General features: G+C 42.2%; 2 protein-coding genes and 1 long non-coding RNA gene across 3 annotated transcripts in view; 2 read left to right on the forward strand and 1 right to left on the reverse strand.

The window, feature by feature from the left end:
* The window catches only part of FNDC7 (fibronectin type III domain containing 7), a 184,844-nt gene that overhangs the window by 130,785 nt on the left and 40,602 nt on the right, over positions 1–13,457 (forward strand). The window lies entirely within an intron of this gene.
* Positions 54–13,457, reverse strand: part of LOC309535216 — a 37,596-nt gene continuing 24,192 nt past the window's right edge. Inside the window, exons 2-3 of the long non-coding RNA XR_014221126.1 lie at positions 419–1,618; positions 54–233 (exon numbers count right to left, since the gene is read on the reverse strand). This is a non-coding gene — a long non-coding RNA (uncharacterized lncRNA). The remainder of the gene's footprint in view (positions 234–418; positions 1,619–13,457) is intronic.
* The window catches only part of VAV3 (vav guanine nucleotide exchange factor 3), a 218,184-nt gene continuing 206,144 nt past the window's right edge, over positions 1,418–13,457 (forward strand). Inside the window, exon 1 of the mRNA XM_082227827.1 lies at positions 1,418–1,523. The gene's annotated coding sequence lies outside the window, so the exon portion shown is untranslated. The remainder of the gene's footprint in view (positions 1,524–13,457) is intronic.

Genomic DNA, 13,457 nt, shown 5'->3' on the forward strand with positions numbered 1-13,457 from the left:
CTGTCAAGACTGGCCCGTTCGGGCAGGGGTACCTTTACCTTTACCTTTACCACTATATATGGTTTTATTTACACATATATACAACCTGCAGCTAGGTGGAGTGATTGCAGAGCATTCACGTCCTATGAGGGTCTGGCTTCCCCCTTAAGGGCAGCACTGGGTTCAAAAGACAACAGAAAGCCATCCTCTGTGTTTCTTATTTCCAGTTCTTGTCATCTCCAGCTCACACGGAGCTCTCCAACTCCAAGAACCTTCCCCCAGCCCACATCATTCAAAGTTGAAACTCTAAAGCTGGCCTTTGCCTTTGTTCACTAGCACCCAACAAAGAAGGGACCACACTCTCCTTTGCCTAGCAGTCTTGCCCTCTGATGCTTTCCTTGATGGGCCATCACTGGTCTTTGTCCCCCCTGCTAATGACCCATCCAGCTAATTCTGCTGAGCTGGCTGGGCTCATTAGGATAATCAAATCTAGAGAGTTCTGTGTTGGGCAAAGTTCAACCAAACCTTGATTAAGTCTAACAGTTACTAAATCCAGGAATTACGGGGAGGATTTGGCACCCAGGAATTTAGGGGAATCTGGCCCCCCACAAACCCAAAACATCATGATGATGTATGTCATGAGAAACAGGCCCAGTTTAAACAGAGTGCCTGGCTGGCTGGTCTGCCATAGATGATGTATTCTAAATTGTATCTAAATGGTTGAGTAAAGCGTCTAGCCCAGGGGTCGGCAAGGTTTACCTCGCCTGGGCCAGTTCACTCCAGCAGAGATTCCCCCGTGGGCCAGATCGCGTGTCTCTGCATAGATGCGGTTTCCGGTGCAGCGCAAGCGAGTCCCCTGTGGGCTGCTTGTGGCCCATGGGCCTAAGATTGCCTACCCTGGTCTAGTCCTTCGCTTTTGAGATTCTTGCTTCTTCATTGGGTCAGCAGAAACTACTCTGTATGTCTTAGTAGAGGGAGGAGTACGCAGTTAGGTGCAAGGTTTTTGGAGCATATACAGTGAACAGCTGGAGAAGAAGATGTGATATATTGTATTGTTATACTTGGAAACTGTACTGTACTAGAATCCACTGAATGAAGGGCGGTCTAGATTTTTTTCAGAAACAAAAAGTAAAGCAGCGCAACCCACCAGGAGCTATAAAAGTGAATGGCATTAATACCATTAGTTAGGACTATTTTAAATGCTTCAGAAAAAGTGGATTGCCTGTTTCCTTTGTGGGTGTAATTACAGAAAGGTGATCCTCAGTGTTTCAGAGGGGCTTTTGCGAAATCTTCCTGTTGGGTCCTATTTCTGTCCACAAGATGACAGCATATCCTGGAGGTGTCAAGGCCCCCAAAGTTCAGTGCAGACACTACAAGCCAGTTTCTCACTTTCTTTCCATTCAGTCCTAGGTTGAAAAGGCTTTGCAACCTCTTCAAGATGTGCTGCAGGCAGTGCAAAGTCCACCCCCTGGTCTCCAAGAAGGAACTAGAAATCAAGGCAATATTCAGAGGCCTGATGAACACAACTTCTTCAGAAAATCCAGGTAAGGAAATGTCCTCTGCTAAGCAGGAATCATGGTGAGGTCAGTGAGAATCTGACTGGCTGGGTCTTGGATTCAGGAAGCTTTTGGAGGCAGCCCTTTGGAAGAAGGGAGATGATAATTCTTTTACTTTCCTACTGACCATATACACATATACATGCATACTTGCATACCTAAACTACTTTGAGGGTCCCCCCCCCCACAACCAAGTGCTATATAAATTTTATGAAATAAATCAAATGCATGTACATTCTGATGTCCCTTGTATATAAATGTGTGTTTGAACATACATGAATCCTGTGCACAAACAGACTCACATTTATTGTCAAAACATAGGGTATGTTTCTTTCTCTCTCTCTCTCTCTCTCTCTCTCTCTCTCTCTCACACACACACACACACACAAAAAAAAAATCTGTAGAAGTATTACAAAAATGGTTAGTAGAAACTTTAAAATGAACTCTCCAACTTTTTTTTATAAAGTCAAGCATAGCATTGCCTTCAGTGAAATAAGCCATACATGAATGTATGCTGGTAACTTCAGTAGAAGAATCCAGTAGCCGATGAGAAAAGAGGCCATAAAAGACATGTCCAATACTTCTAGGGATCAGGCAGGATCACATTTCAGCCCATTTATCCCCTCTGCCTCTTGGTCACAACTGATCCCAGTGACATCAAGTGTGTGGCTATTTTTGTTTTTAATCCTCTTCCTGCCTGGTCTGAAAAACTCAGCAGGTGAAATTTTTCTCATCCCTTTATCCCCATGTCAGGAAAACATTAACATGCTTAATTTATTTGTGTCAGGCTACTATTAAAAGCAAGACCAGAAGGGAAGGTGGATGAGGAATAACGACTCCCTTGACTTTTTCTTTTTTAAAAACTCTCTTGTCTCACTTTGCAAGGAAGGGTGAATAGGCAAGCATCCCTTGCAAGGCTCTTGGATGGTTTTAGGATGGTGTTGTCAAGGTCTCCAGAACTAAAATTTTCCAATCTCTTTTAATATGTTCCCTCTTTAGAAGATTAATGGAATTGTCTTAGTCCAGTTTGTTTCCTTTCCATACAAGTAAACTGGTAACTCCATTACTTTGAATGACAGTGCGGATTTTTAAAGCAAAATTCTGCACCCTTTAAAAATGTAATTCAAAAACAAAATACAAGGTGGTCAAAACTTTTCAGTAAGCGTGGCAAGAACTTCGCTTTCTAGCTGCTCCCAAAATTGATGAATGTTATTGTTGTTTTAAGCAAATAGCCCATCACACAGATGCTGAGAGGTGGTCATTCATGCTTGGCTTTCCTCATTCATGCATCTGCTGCACAGCTGATTGGTGCCTACATGAGACACACCGCCCCTCCCAAGAGCTCCATGCCAGCTTTAACTGATTTTGGTAGGGTGTGATTGAATCCCACCTGAAAGCAGTGGCAGTCTGAGGGGCCCCCACTTGTTACTGTCCTGTAGAATCTTGATCGATCCATTGGCATTTGTGGTAAGAAAGCAGGGAGATAATGAAGCTTTGGATATATGATGTACTGTTCCTCAAGGGATTCAGGCAACTACAAAGAAGGTCTCTGTTACTAGGTCTTTAATCAGTACTGACTGGTATTTTCTGAATACTCGCATTGCTTATTTTGTGACAGTATTCACTGGTACCGACACTTCTTTTTGCTGCCTTTGGCAGCCATTTTGTGCTGGCACCCACAGGACTTTTATCAGTATTTGGGTAATGGAACCTCATTTTTTAAACTCCCTCACCAAAAAAGCACTGGGTACTATTGTTAGTAGTGCTAGGCCTCCCTGCAGGTGAACTTACAAGACCATAGTCATGCACCGTCTCTCAAGCTTAGAGTCTGGGTTCAGATCCCTGCTGGAGGCTGGGATCATGACAAATAATAGGAATGGAATATTACTTCTCCACCTCCTCCTTTCCCCAAAACTTGGAAATGGCAAGTGAACCAGCTGTGCCTCCATCCCACCATATGCTCCTAAAATGAAAAGCAATTATTTCTGTTGTCAAGGAGTCACTGAAAAATGTGGATCTTAGCCTTGGGGGAGATCTGTAGCCTTTGTCATTCTCCTTGCAAACAGGAGATTGTATTCAGGCTGTCTGAAAAATAAATCCATAATGATGTCACGAAGCTGGGCTATAAGTGGGATGGGGAACAGGAAATGTAATGGACTGACTTCATCAGCACTCATATCTAGTTCTAGCTGGTTTGGCATGACAAATAAACTTCTGAGGGAACACAGACACAATGATGGTGTTTCCTAAGAAAATGTACATTTCCCCTTGCTTTGGGACAAGCTCTTGTAAACAAACAAAAATGGTTCTGCAAGGTTTCAGCGTGGTGCAGCTGTGTAGTTCCTACTGGCTACTGTCCGCCACATCTCCAACCCACTTCTCATATAATCTGATTTGCATTATAGGTTTTTTTTTGGGGGGGGGGAAGAGGTAAGGTGAAGAATGAACATATAAACCCACATATGCTGCATTGTTAAAAAAAGAGAGAGAAAGAGACATCCCATATAACCAACAAGGGAAGATGTAAGACTAGGAACAGATCCATATTACATTTGTAATGCAAGTTGCAATGCAAGGCTCTTAAAATGCACATACAACACATATTTAAAGCACATCCTCCCACAAAGTGTCCTGGGAAATGTAGTTTGTTAAGGGTGCTGGGAATTGTAGATCTGATAGGAGTGAACTATAATTCCCAGGATTATTTGGAGGGTGGAGGTGGGATGTGCTTTAAATGTTTGTTTTGTACAGAGCCTTACTGTTGCGATCACTTTATACCGTATATCATGTCTGTTTTTACCTCTATCTTTGTACCCGATACAGTTTTTTGAGTTATGGAAAGCACTGCATGCATTTGAATTGCTGTGTGGGGGTAAATTTGTTAGCATTCTTTCAACAATGCTGAATAATCTCATGTAAATCAGCCTCAGTTTGTATCTAAAACCACTTTTATTCTGAAATAAGTTCCTATATCTGAATTTTCATCCATTAAACGTTCCAACAGCAGCTCCTTCAGAATCTCACCAGGTAAGTCATGGATGCCAGAATGTATTTATGTATTTATTGAGCATAGCTTTGGCATAATTTGAGTCCTGTAGGACAATGGGGATTAATTCGAGATATGCCTCCAGAAAACACTCTTCAAATGCAAATTCTGATGCAGATTAATGCCTGAAAGCATAGATTTAATAATAACTGTATTTATTATACAAAAAGCACTGAAATAACTAAAGCTGCAGTCCTAAACACCAGTGGTGAAAAACCTCAGACCCAGGGCTCTGGGAACTCATGAGGCAATTCTCCTTATTGGCTTCCTCCTTTGCCAAATGAAACATTTAAGATTTTTTTTCTCTTTTTATTTATTCCAACCTTCTCCTCCTTTTCATGGTTTTGTGCTTTCTCAGTTATGGCTCCCCAACTTTGGAATACTTTTTTCAGGAGTGATCATCTGGCATGGATTCTTTCTCTCCCCCACCACCCAGTGCCAGGTGAAGTTCTTTTTTTATCTGTGTGAATCTTTTAGCTTTTTAGATTGTGTTTTTACCTGGCTTCACCCTGACATACATATATTTTATGCAGATGTACATTGTCCTTCAGTATAAATATGTCCAGAGAAGCTTACATAAACTTTATTTATGGTCTTAGTATGGAGGAACATTCAACCTGGTGAGCTCCTCCCACCTGCAATCTGAATGGTATAGCTCAGTATGTATAGGTCAAGTACAGTGGTGCCTCGCAAGACGAAATTAATTCGTTCCGTGAGTTTTTTCGTCTAGCGAATTTTTCGTCTTGCGAAGCACGGTGTCAGGAAAGTTTTGGAAAAGCTTCAAAAATCACCAAAGTCTTCAAATCCTCAAAAAAGGCTACCACACTGCGTTCTATGAGTTGCTCCTCGAAGTCAAGTCGCAACTGTATTAACGGTGTTAAGAAAAAGGAAACAAACTTGCAAGACGTTTTAGTCTTGCGAAGCAATCCCATAGGGAAATTTGTCTTGCGAAGCAGCTCAAAAAACGCAAAACCCTTTCGTCTAGCGAGTTTTTCGTCTTGCGAGGCATTCGTCTTGCGGGGCACCACTGTATGTTTGTGACCCCTGTTACCCAAAAAGACAGAGTGCCTCCAGAGTGTTACTAATTTGCAGGGGGATTCAGGCGTGTACTGTAATTCTAGTTTTGTGAAATTAAAGTGATTTAAAGCAAGCTGTCACCCCAGCACCACCAAACCACTTGAAACAACAACAACAAAGACCCCACTGGACGTTTTGCAGTTAGGAAAGTGACAGGGAAACACATTGAAAAGTGTTGGACAAAATGTGTGGGCCAAATGAACGATTAACAGCAAGATGTGTATAAACGCCTTTCGAACTAGCATTTTCTCCAGCCTCCTGGGCTAACTGCATGCTTTTGCAGTGGAATCGCCACACTTCCTCCTCCTCTTCCTCCTCCTCCTCCTCCTCCTCCTCCTCTCTCTTCCTATTATTCTCCTAAATGTGTGCTTGCCAAGATGTGTTTGGAACCCGACAACGGATCTGGAGCAGAGGAGCAGTGGGTGGAAAATGGGCCAAACACTCATCACTTCCCCATTCCTGCCCTGCCACCTCAGTTTCTCTCTCTTTTTTATTTTTTTAAAAAAGTTCTTTGGTCTGTTACATGCATTTAAATGTTGTCCAATTTCATCCTAACTTTCCCCTATTTGGTTATCTTACTTTCTCTGGTGCTGCTGATTTCTCCCTTCACTGGAGCTAAGAGCAAGAGATCATTCATAACTCAGGCTCTTCCTTACATCTAGAAGACATCCCATAGCTACTAATAAAACTAGTGGTTTTACAAAGTGAGACAAATTGCAATGGCTTTGTGCGCTCTCTCTCTCTCTCTGTCTCTCTCTCTCTCTCATTTTCTTGTGAACCAGTGGAAAGGAACTTACTTTATTCCATCTCTATTTCCCCTCAATTATGTTCCTCTTTTTTAAAAAAACAACAACAACCAGACCTCACACATCTGTGTTATAAATCCCAGGATTACCTAGGATACAGATGATGAAAATTGACATTTTCAATCCCAGCATTAGCCCTGTCTTAGTTCATAATGCTTAGCATTTATGTGATCCTTTTATCTTTGGAAAGTGATTTGCAAGGATTAATTGGTCAATATCTGCATTATTTGCTTCCATTTACCATATAGCAAGCAGAGCAGTAAGCAGTAGGGGTGAAGGCAGACACAGTGCTGATTCCCACTGTACAGTTTTAGGGCATGCACACCATAGAGCTACATGAGCTGCATGGTGTCTCCACTAAAACTGGAATGTTCAAAGTGGCTTAATGTATTTCTTCTTTAAAGAACAACGTGTGAAAAATACAAGAGACAAATCTACACTAAACACTTAATCTGGTCATTTTCTTCTTCTTCGGAAACCCTGTGAAGTGAAGTTTAGAAGTGGTGGGATGTTGTTAGGGATCTCTAACACGCCATTCTTGGCAAAACAAACTACAGTCCTTGGAATCCTTTTAAGAAAACCATTGGCTCCCAGTACATTTCTGAGCACAATTCAAAGTGTTGGTGCTGACCTTTAAAGCCCTAAACGGCTTCGGTCCAGTATACCTGAAGGAGCGCCTCCAACCCCCATCGTTCAGCCCGGACACTGAGGTCCAGTTCCGAGGGCCTTCTGGTGGTTCCCTCATGGTGAGAAGTGAGGTTACAGGGAACCAGGCAGAGAGACTTCTCAGTAGTGGCGCCTGCCCTATGGAATGCCCTCCCAACAGATGTCAAGGCAATAAACAACTATTTTACTTTTAAAAGACAACTGAAGGTGGCCCTGTTTAGGGAAGTTTTTAATGTCTGATGTTGTATTATTTTTAATATTCAGTTGGAAGCCGCCCAGAGTGGCTGGGGAAACCCAGTCAGATGGGCAGGGTATAAATAATAAATTATTATTATTATTGACAGTTAAAACTAGTATAAAACAGAGAGTAGTTTATCCCTGTGCTTAATATGTAAATGCAGAGACTTTTACAGGTATATGGGAGGTAGAGAAGATGCCTTGCCTGCAGAAAATCCCAGGTTCATTCCCTGGTATCTCCATTAGAAGGATTGGGTAGAAAGTGATGAGGAAGACCTTAGCCGGAGGGGAGATCCACACCATGCTTTTAAAGCACATCCAACATACATTTAAAGTACATAGCTTCCCCTTAAATAATATTGGGAACTGTAGTTCGTTAAGAATGCAGGGGAATTGTAGCTCTGTGTGGGGTAGACTACAGTTTCCAGGATTCTTTGGGGCAAATAATCTCCTTTAAATGTGCTTTGGGTGTACTTTAAGTTTATGGTGTGTATCTGATGTCTGACCCTGGACAGCCACTCTAAGCTAGAGTAGACAGTACTAAACTTATACCAGATTGATTTGGCGGAAGATAGCTTCCTGTGGATTGTATGCAACATTAGTCCTACTCACAGCAGACCCATTAAAAGTAATGCGCAAGAATAATTTAGGACAATTAATTCCATTGAGTTTGCTCCCTTTGTTCCAAGTGCAACGGTTGTGACAGGTCCTCAGTGTAAGTTTGTTTGTGCTCCTGAGTATTTTGTTTTGTATAGTTTTGCATCCCATCTTTTTTTTGGTCTAAAACAGGTAATGTAAAGCAACTAAAGCATAATACCGGTATGTACAATGACCCCTACAACAGAAAGTGTTTTAACTCTTGGGGAATTGGTCTCTGCATCTCTTTTTTCCCACATGAATTATATCCAGCTATGTTTTGTATCTCTGTGCTTTTATTACCCTAAGCTCTTCAATTAATAATAGAGCTTCCTTTGAAGGTGGAAAATATATGACATTGTTCTAAACAGACTACTGAATCTAACTATGTCATCATTAAGGACAAATGTGGAAGAATGCTTTTAGTCATAGTCACTTCTTATTTATCAGGGAAATTCTTGTTTGAATTTATTTTGCTGGACACTGGGTGAGCTTAGGGAGACTCCCATCTTGAGGAGTGATCATCCACCAGAGCACACCTCTTTGGACTGAGTTGGCATCTGTTTATCAATAACGTCCCAGTTTGTTTTATCGTGCAAATGTTTGATTTAGCTGCCGTCCAATGAGTTCTGATGTCCAGCATGTTGAGTGCTTTGATAATGTGGCTCAATAAAAGATATCTTACACTCATAACTCTCCACCTTGAATGATCTCCACATCTCCTCTTATTTGCCCATGTTGCTCAACATAATGCTTCTCCAAGGTCCTTTGATACACAACACAGAACCCAGCAATGAGCCCTCATTAGCACCAGTAGTTTAAAATGTCTTCCTGTGCCATTCAGATGCCAGCCTCTGCCTTCACCTATTCCCTTCCTTCTTGTGATGTCATCTGTAGCAAGCTACCTGGCAGGGCTGGCTTTCTGCACTCCTATATTTGTGCCTTTTGACAAGTTGCTCTAAGCAGACAGTTTTATTTTGATTTCATCAAACTATTTACGCTGCCACTGCCCTAATTCATTTCAAAACTCTTCTCTTCTCAAAAATTGACCAGGCTCCCCTCTATAGATGCCGCTGACCATGAAAAGCTTCTTTTCAGGCACATTTTTAAATGGCAACTCTTACACAAATCATTAGTAGAAAGCTGTATGGTCCATCAGATTTGATGTTACTTTCTTTACACAACTGTCTGCATGTGGTAGGATTTCAGTGCCTGTGAACTTGGCCTATGTGGCTGACCAGAGATGAGTTGGAATCAGTGCTCCATTGAAATAAGGAACTAGCTGGTGACAAAAATAAACACTGTGGGCGGAATTCAACATTGCACTCTTCTGATTCTTTCATTAGCACAAGTATTTTTGCTTGCCCAACAGACCAATCTCCCCTCTCTTTCCACTGCCCCACATGCTGTTCTGGGGGTTCTACTGACCCTCCAGAGTGCATTTGGGGGAGGAATAGGGGGACCTCAAGGGAAGGAGATTGGGTGGAAACACTAGCATTCCAGTTTACAGTTGACACTGGGCCTGTGTGATTCAAGTTATGATTTAACCAATCCTTTGCCTTCTGGCCAAACACTGACAAAACCCTTCTTTCAAACATTTTTTCTTCGCTTCTGGAAGCATCACTTGACTCTGGTATATATCACAGTCATTCTGTGTATGTATCATAATCATGACAGGTTGCCATAAATCAACCAAAGAGGACAACCAAAGAGGAAAACCCTCCTGTGGTTTTTCTTCAGATTGCTGGCCATATCCCATAGGCCCATCGGCATCCTTATGAATTAGAACAACAGAACTGGCTGTTGGATTTGCCAAATCCACAACTCCGAGCTCTTCATGAATGGGATGGGTGGGTGGACATATGGGCAAAAAATGGACTTAGAAATAAAAACATGAGGACTTGATAACTTAAACAGATGCGAATGGACCACTGAAGTAACATACTTATATCTCGAGGAGATTATCTCCATCTTTAAAACAACCCCACAACTTTAAATTTATTAGGAAATAGTCATTTGAAAACACTGATTAGAGGGTTGCAATGGGCCTAAACTCAGCCCCTTTGAGCTCTCTTGAGCCTGACAAACTTCAGACATTTTATCACCTAAGAAATTACAGATCTTTAGAGAAAACTAGATTGTGAAGTGTTCTGGTGAAAACTTCTCCTAGGTCCGTTCAGTCTTGTGAGGCCACCATCAAATATACTGTTCACGTGTTGATGAGGCCATACTTATCAGATGTGTTGACTATACTGCAGACGGTTCTGAACTGGCACATGCAAATCTCTGAGACTGGATGGAGATCACATTAGATCCCTTTCCCTTGGAATGCAACTTGCACCATGCAAGTGGAGCAACTGGATCTACCCATCTGAGACCATGGGTCTTGATCCAGTGAAGGAATCAGAGCACATAAGCCTGCTTATTTTTGTTCTTCTCCCTTGCTCTGTGGAGAATAAGCTTTTAAAAATACAAAACAAGAAGTTACTCCCTTCCTGCCACTGAATTTTAGCCCAAATAAAATGTAAGCCCCCCCCCCCCTTTCAGTGATGAAGCTTGGGAGATATCAGAGAGTGCCTCTAAATGTCTAGGGTCTATCTCCTCTCTCCATTTTTGTTGCAGCAAGTTTGCCCCTTTCTTTTCCTTAATTTATGTTTCTCCATACAAGAATGGGCAGTCCTGGGACTCCTTCTACTGTAACATTTTTCTCCAATGAAGTCTTACTCAAATTTTTACTACGAGCCTAGTTGGGAAAGCGTCATTTCAGTGGCTGCCTTGGTTCCCTGTTGCATTCTGGATTGATTCCAAAGTGGAAATAATGATCTACATAGCCCTTAGCAGCCTAAACCCAGCATATTCAAGAGGCAATTTACATAGGCTACCCTTGATAAAGAGCATAAGAGGAATTAAAGATCCATATCAAAGGCTGTATGTTCCATTCCTACCACGGTCAATGGATCCTGAGTTCGCTCAATAACAGACAAATCAATCTGCATGGTAAGAAATATAGGGCTGTATCCGATGGTTGTTATTGTGTGGGTTACCTCATCTGCACCATGCTAAAAACCAAAGCTGAGAAGCATGTGATGCTTGGAATACAAACAGCAAAACCCACACATTACCATGATTTTCCATATTTCCTGACGGCTAGATTAGATCAGAAAAAAAACAGAGGAAATGAATATCTTGTTAGTATTTCTGTTTCCCTCCTCTGCATCATTAAATGGCCATGTAACATCTCCAAAGAGACTAAATTAGATCTTAACTTACAGGGAAAGCATCCTTTTTGGGCCTGCCAGGAACTAAGACAGTGTCTGGAGTCAGATGCCAGGTTGCTGAGGTAGGAAAGGAAGCACTGAATCAAGGGAGGCACGTTGGTATGAGAGAATGATCTCTGCCTTTTTTGTTGTGTGTTCAGTCACTCACTATTGTGACCAAGAAATGGAACCAATTGAAGGATTTTGAAGACAGGCGTTATCTCAGTTGCAAGTGGGTCCCCTTAAGTTCATAGAGACAAAGTTAATTCAGATTGACTTAAGCTTCCAATACGGTATGCATAGAGTAGGCAAAGTACAGCATTTTAGCGTGTCAGTTAGATGATTTTAATTGATTGATTCGGCTTTCCACCATTTTGTTTTTGTTTACCAGGTTCCCCTCCTCCCCATCTCTGCTGTGATTGTTTTGTCTGGTTGTTTCCTGTCTTGTTTGAATTTATTTTATTACATCATATTTAATTATAATACTGCTAACTACTCTGGAAACGTCTTAGCTAAACAGTGGCATATATATATATATTTAAATAATTGAATAAACAAATGCCTGGTTCTGGTTGGCTCCTAGAGCCATGATGTCACCAAAAACCCTTGCCTGGATCAATTCTGTACTTTGAACAATTATTTTAAAAATGAATTAGGCAATGACCGAATGGATAACCATATGAAGAAGAAGAAGAAGAGTTTGGATTTGATATCCTGCCTTTCACTCCCCTTCAGGAGTCTCAAAGCGGCTAACATTCTCCCTTTCCTTCCTCCCCCACAACAAACACTCTGTGAGGTGAGTGGGGCTGAGAGACTTCAAAGAAGTGTGACTGGCCCAAGGTCACCCAGCAGCTGAAGCTGCTGGGTGACCTTGGGCCAGTCACACTTCTTTGAAGTCTCTCAGCCCCACTCACCTGTGAATGCCTGTGTGCTGCCTTTAAGTACCAAAAAAGGGAGCAGGGGAGGCAGGGTAAGATGACAGCTGAGCTAGCCTTCAGTTTCCAGGTATGCACATCTTTCATTCTAGTTGCAAAGCCAGAATCATGCATTTCTATACCACTCTTCATCCAAGGATCACAGGAAGCGTTACAATATCAAACAAAAAAATACACAACTAGTAACAAAAAAAGCAATGCCCCCGCACAGTTTAAACAGCCATAGGTAAAGGGACCCCTGACCATTAGGTCCAGTCGTGGCCGACTCTGGGGTTGCGGTGCTCATCTCCCTTTATTGGCCGAGGGAGCCGGCGTACAGCTTCTGGGTCATGTGGCCAGCATGACTAAGCCGCTTCTGGCGGACCAGAGCAGCACACAGAAACACCATTTACCTTCCTGCCAGAGCGGTACCTATTTATCTACTTGCACTTTGATGTGCTTTCGAACTGCTAGGTTGGCAGGAGCAGGGACTGAGCAACGGCAACTCACCCCGTCACGGGGATTCGAACCGCCGACCTTCTGATTGGCAAGTCCTAGACTCTGTGGTTTAACCTACGTCCCTTAAACAGCCATAGATTGTTTAATTAGCCGAAGGTCTGGGAGAAGAGGAATGTTTTTGCCTGGTGCCTAATATTGCAACTGTGGTGGGAAGCCATTGTGTTAATAAAAGACTATTAAACACTGTTCCTTCTGTCTCATGCTGGTCATTATACTGAATCCAAGAGTTTCTAAAAGCACAGATCATGCACCAGTAAGCCACCATGTAGTCTGTGGAGGAACGCTGCATATATGTTCATGTTCATGTTATTATTATTTTTTTTGAGGGAGGGGTGTTCTGTGACTGTGACTTTAAAGGTTTGAGGCTGTGTACTATTAAAAATGTTGCAAGCCTGTGCAGCGGTAGATCAGATGACAGGTTCTGACAGTGGAGAGAGAGATGATTGCTTAAAAATTTTATTAGATGGGGCGTGGATCAGGTAAATTCAATCTGATTGGTCTGGGTGACAGCAGACTGATAGGCTGGAGGTTAGTGTCAGTGGGAGTAAACCGTCAGTGAGAGAGACAGTTGTCTCTAGCACTGGCATCCATCTCATGCCTAAGTCTACTATACATGCTACTATGAGGTTCTGAAGGCATTCCTGGTAGCAGCTGAAAATCGGAGGAAGGCACATACCTAAATCTGTGATGATACAAAGCGAGGTTGACGGAGCTGTTGTCCCTGACATAGCCGTAAAAATCAGCTAGAATTATGTCTGTTCTTT

This window comes from Podarcis vaucheri, assembly GCF_965113315.1.
Source record: "Podarcis vaucheri genome assembly, chromosome: 6".
In the NCBI taxonomy this organism is placed as follows: domain Eukaryota; kingdom Metazoa; phylum Chordata; class Lepidosauria; order Squamata; family Lacertidae; genus Podarcis; species Podarcis vaucheri.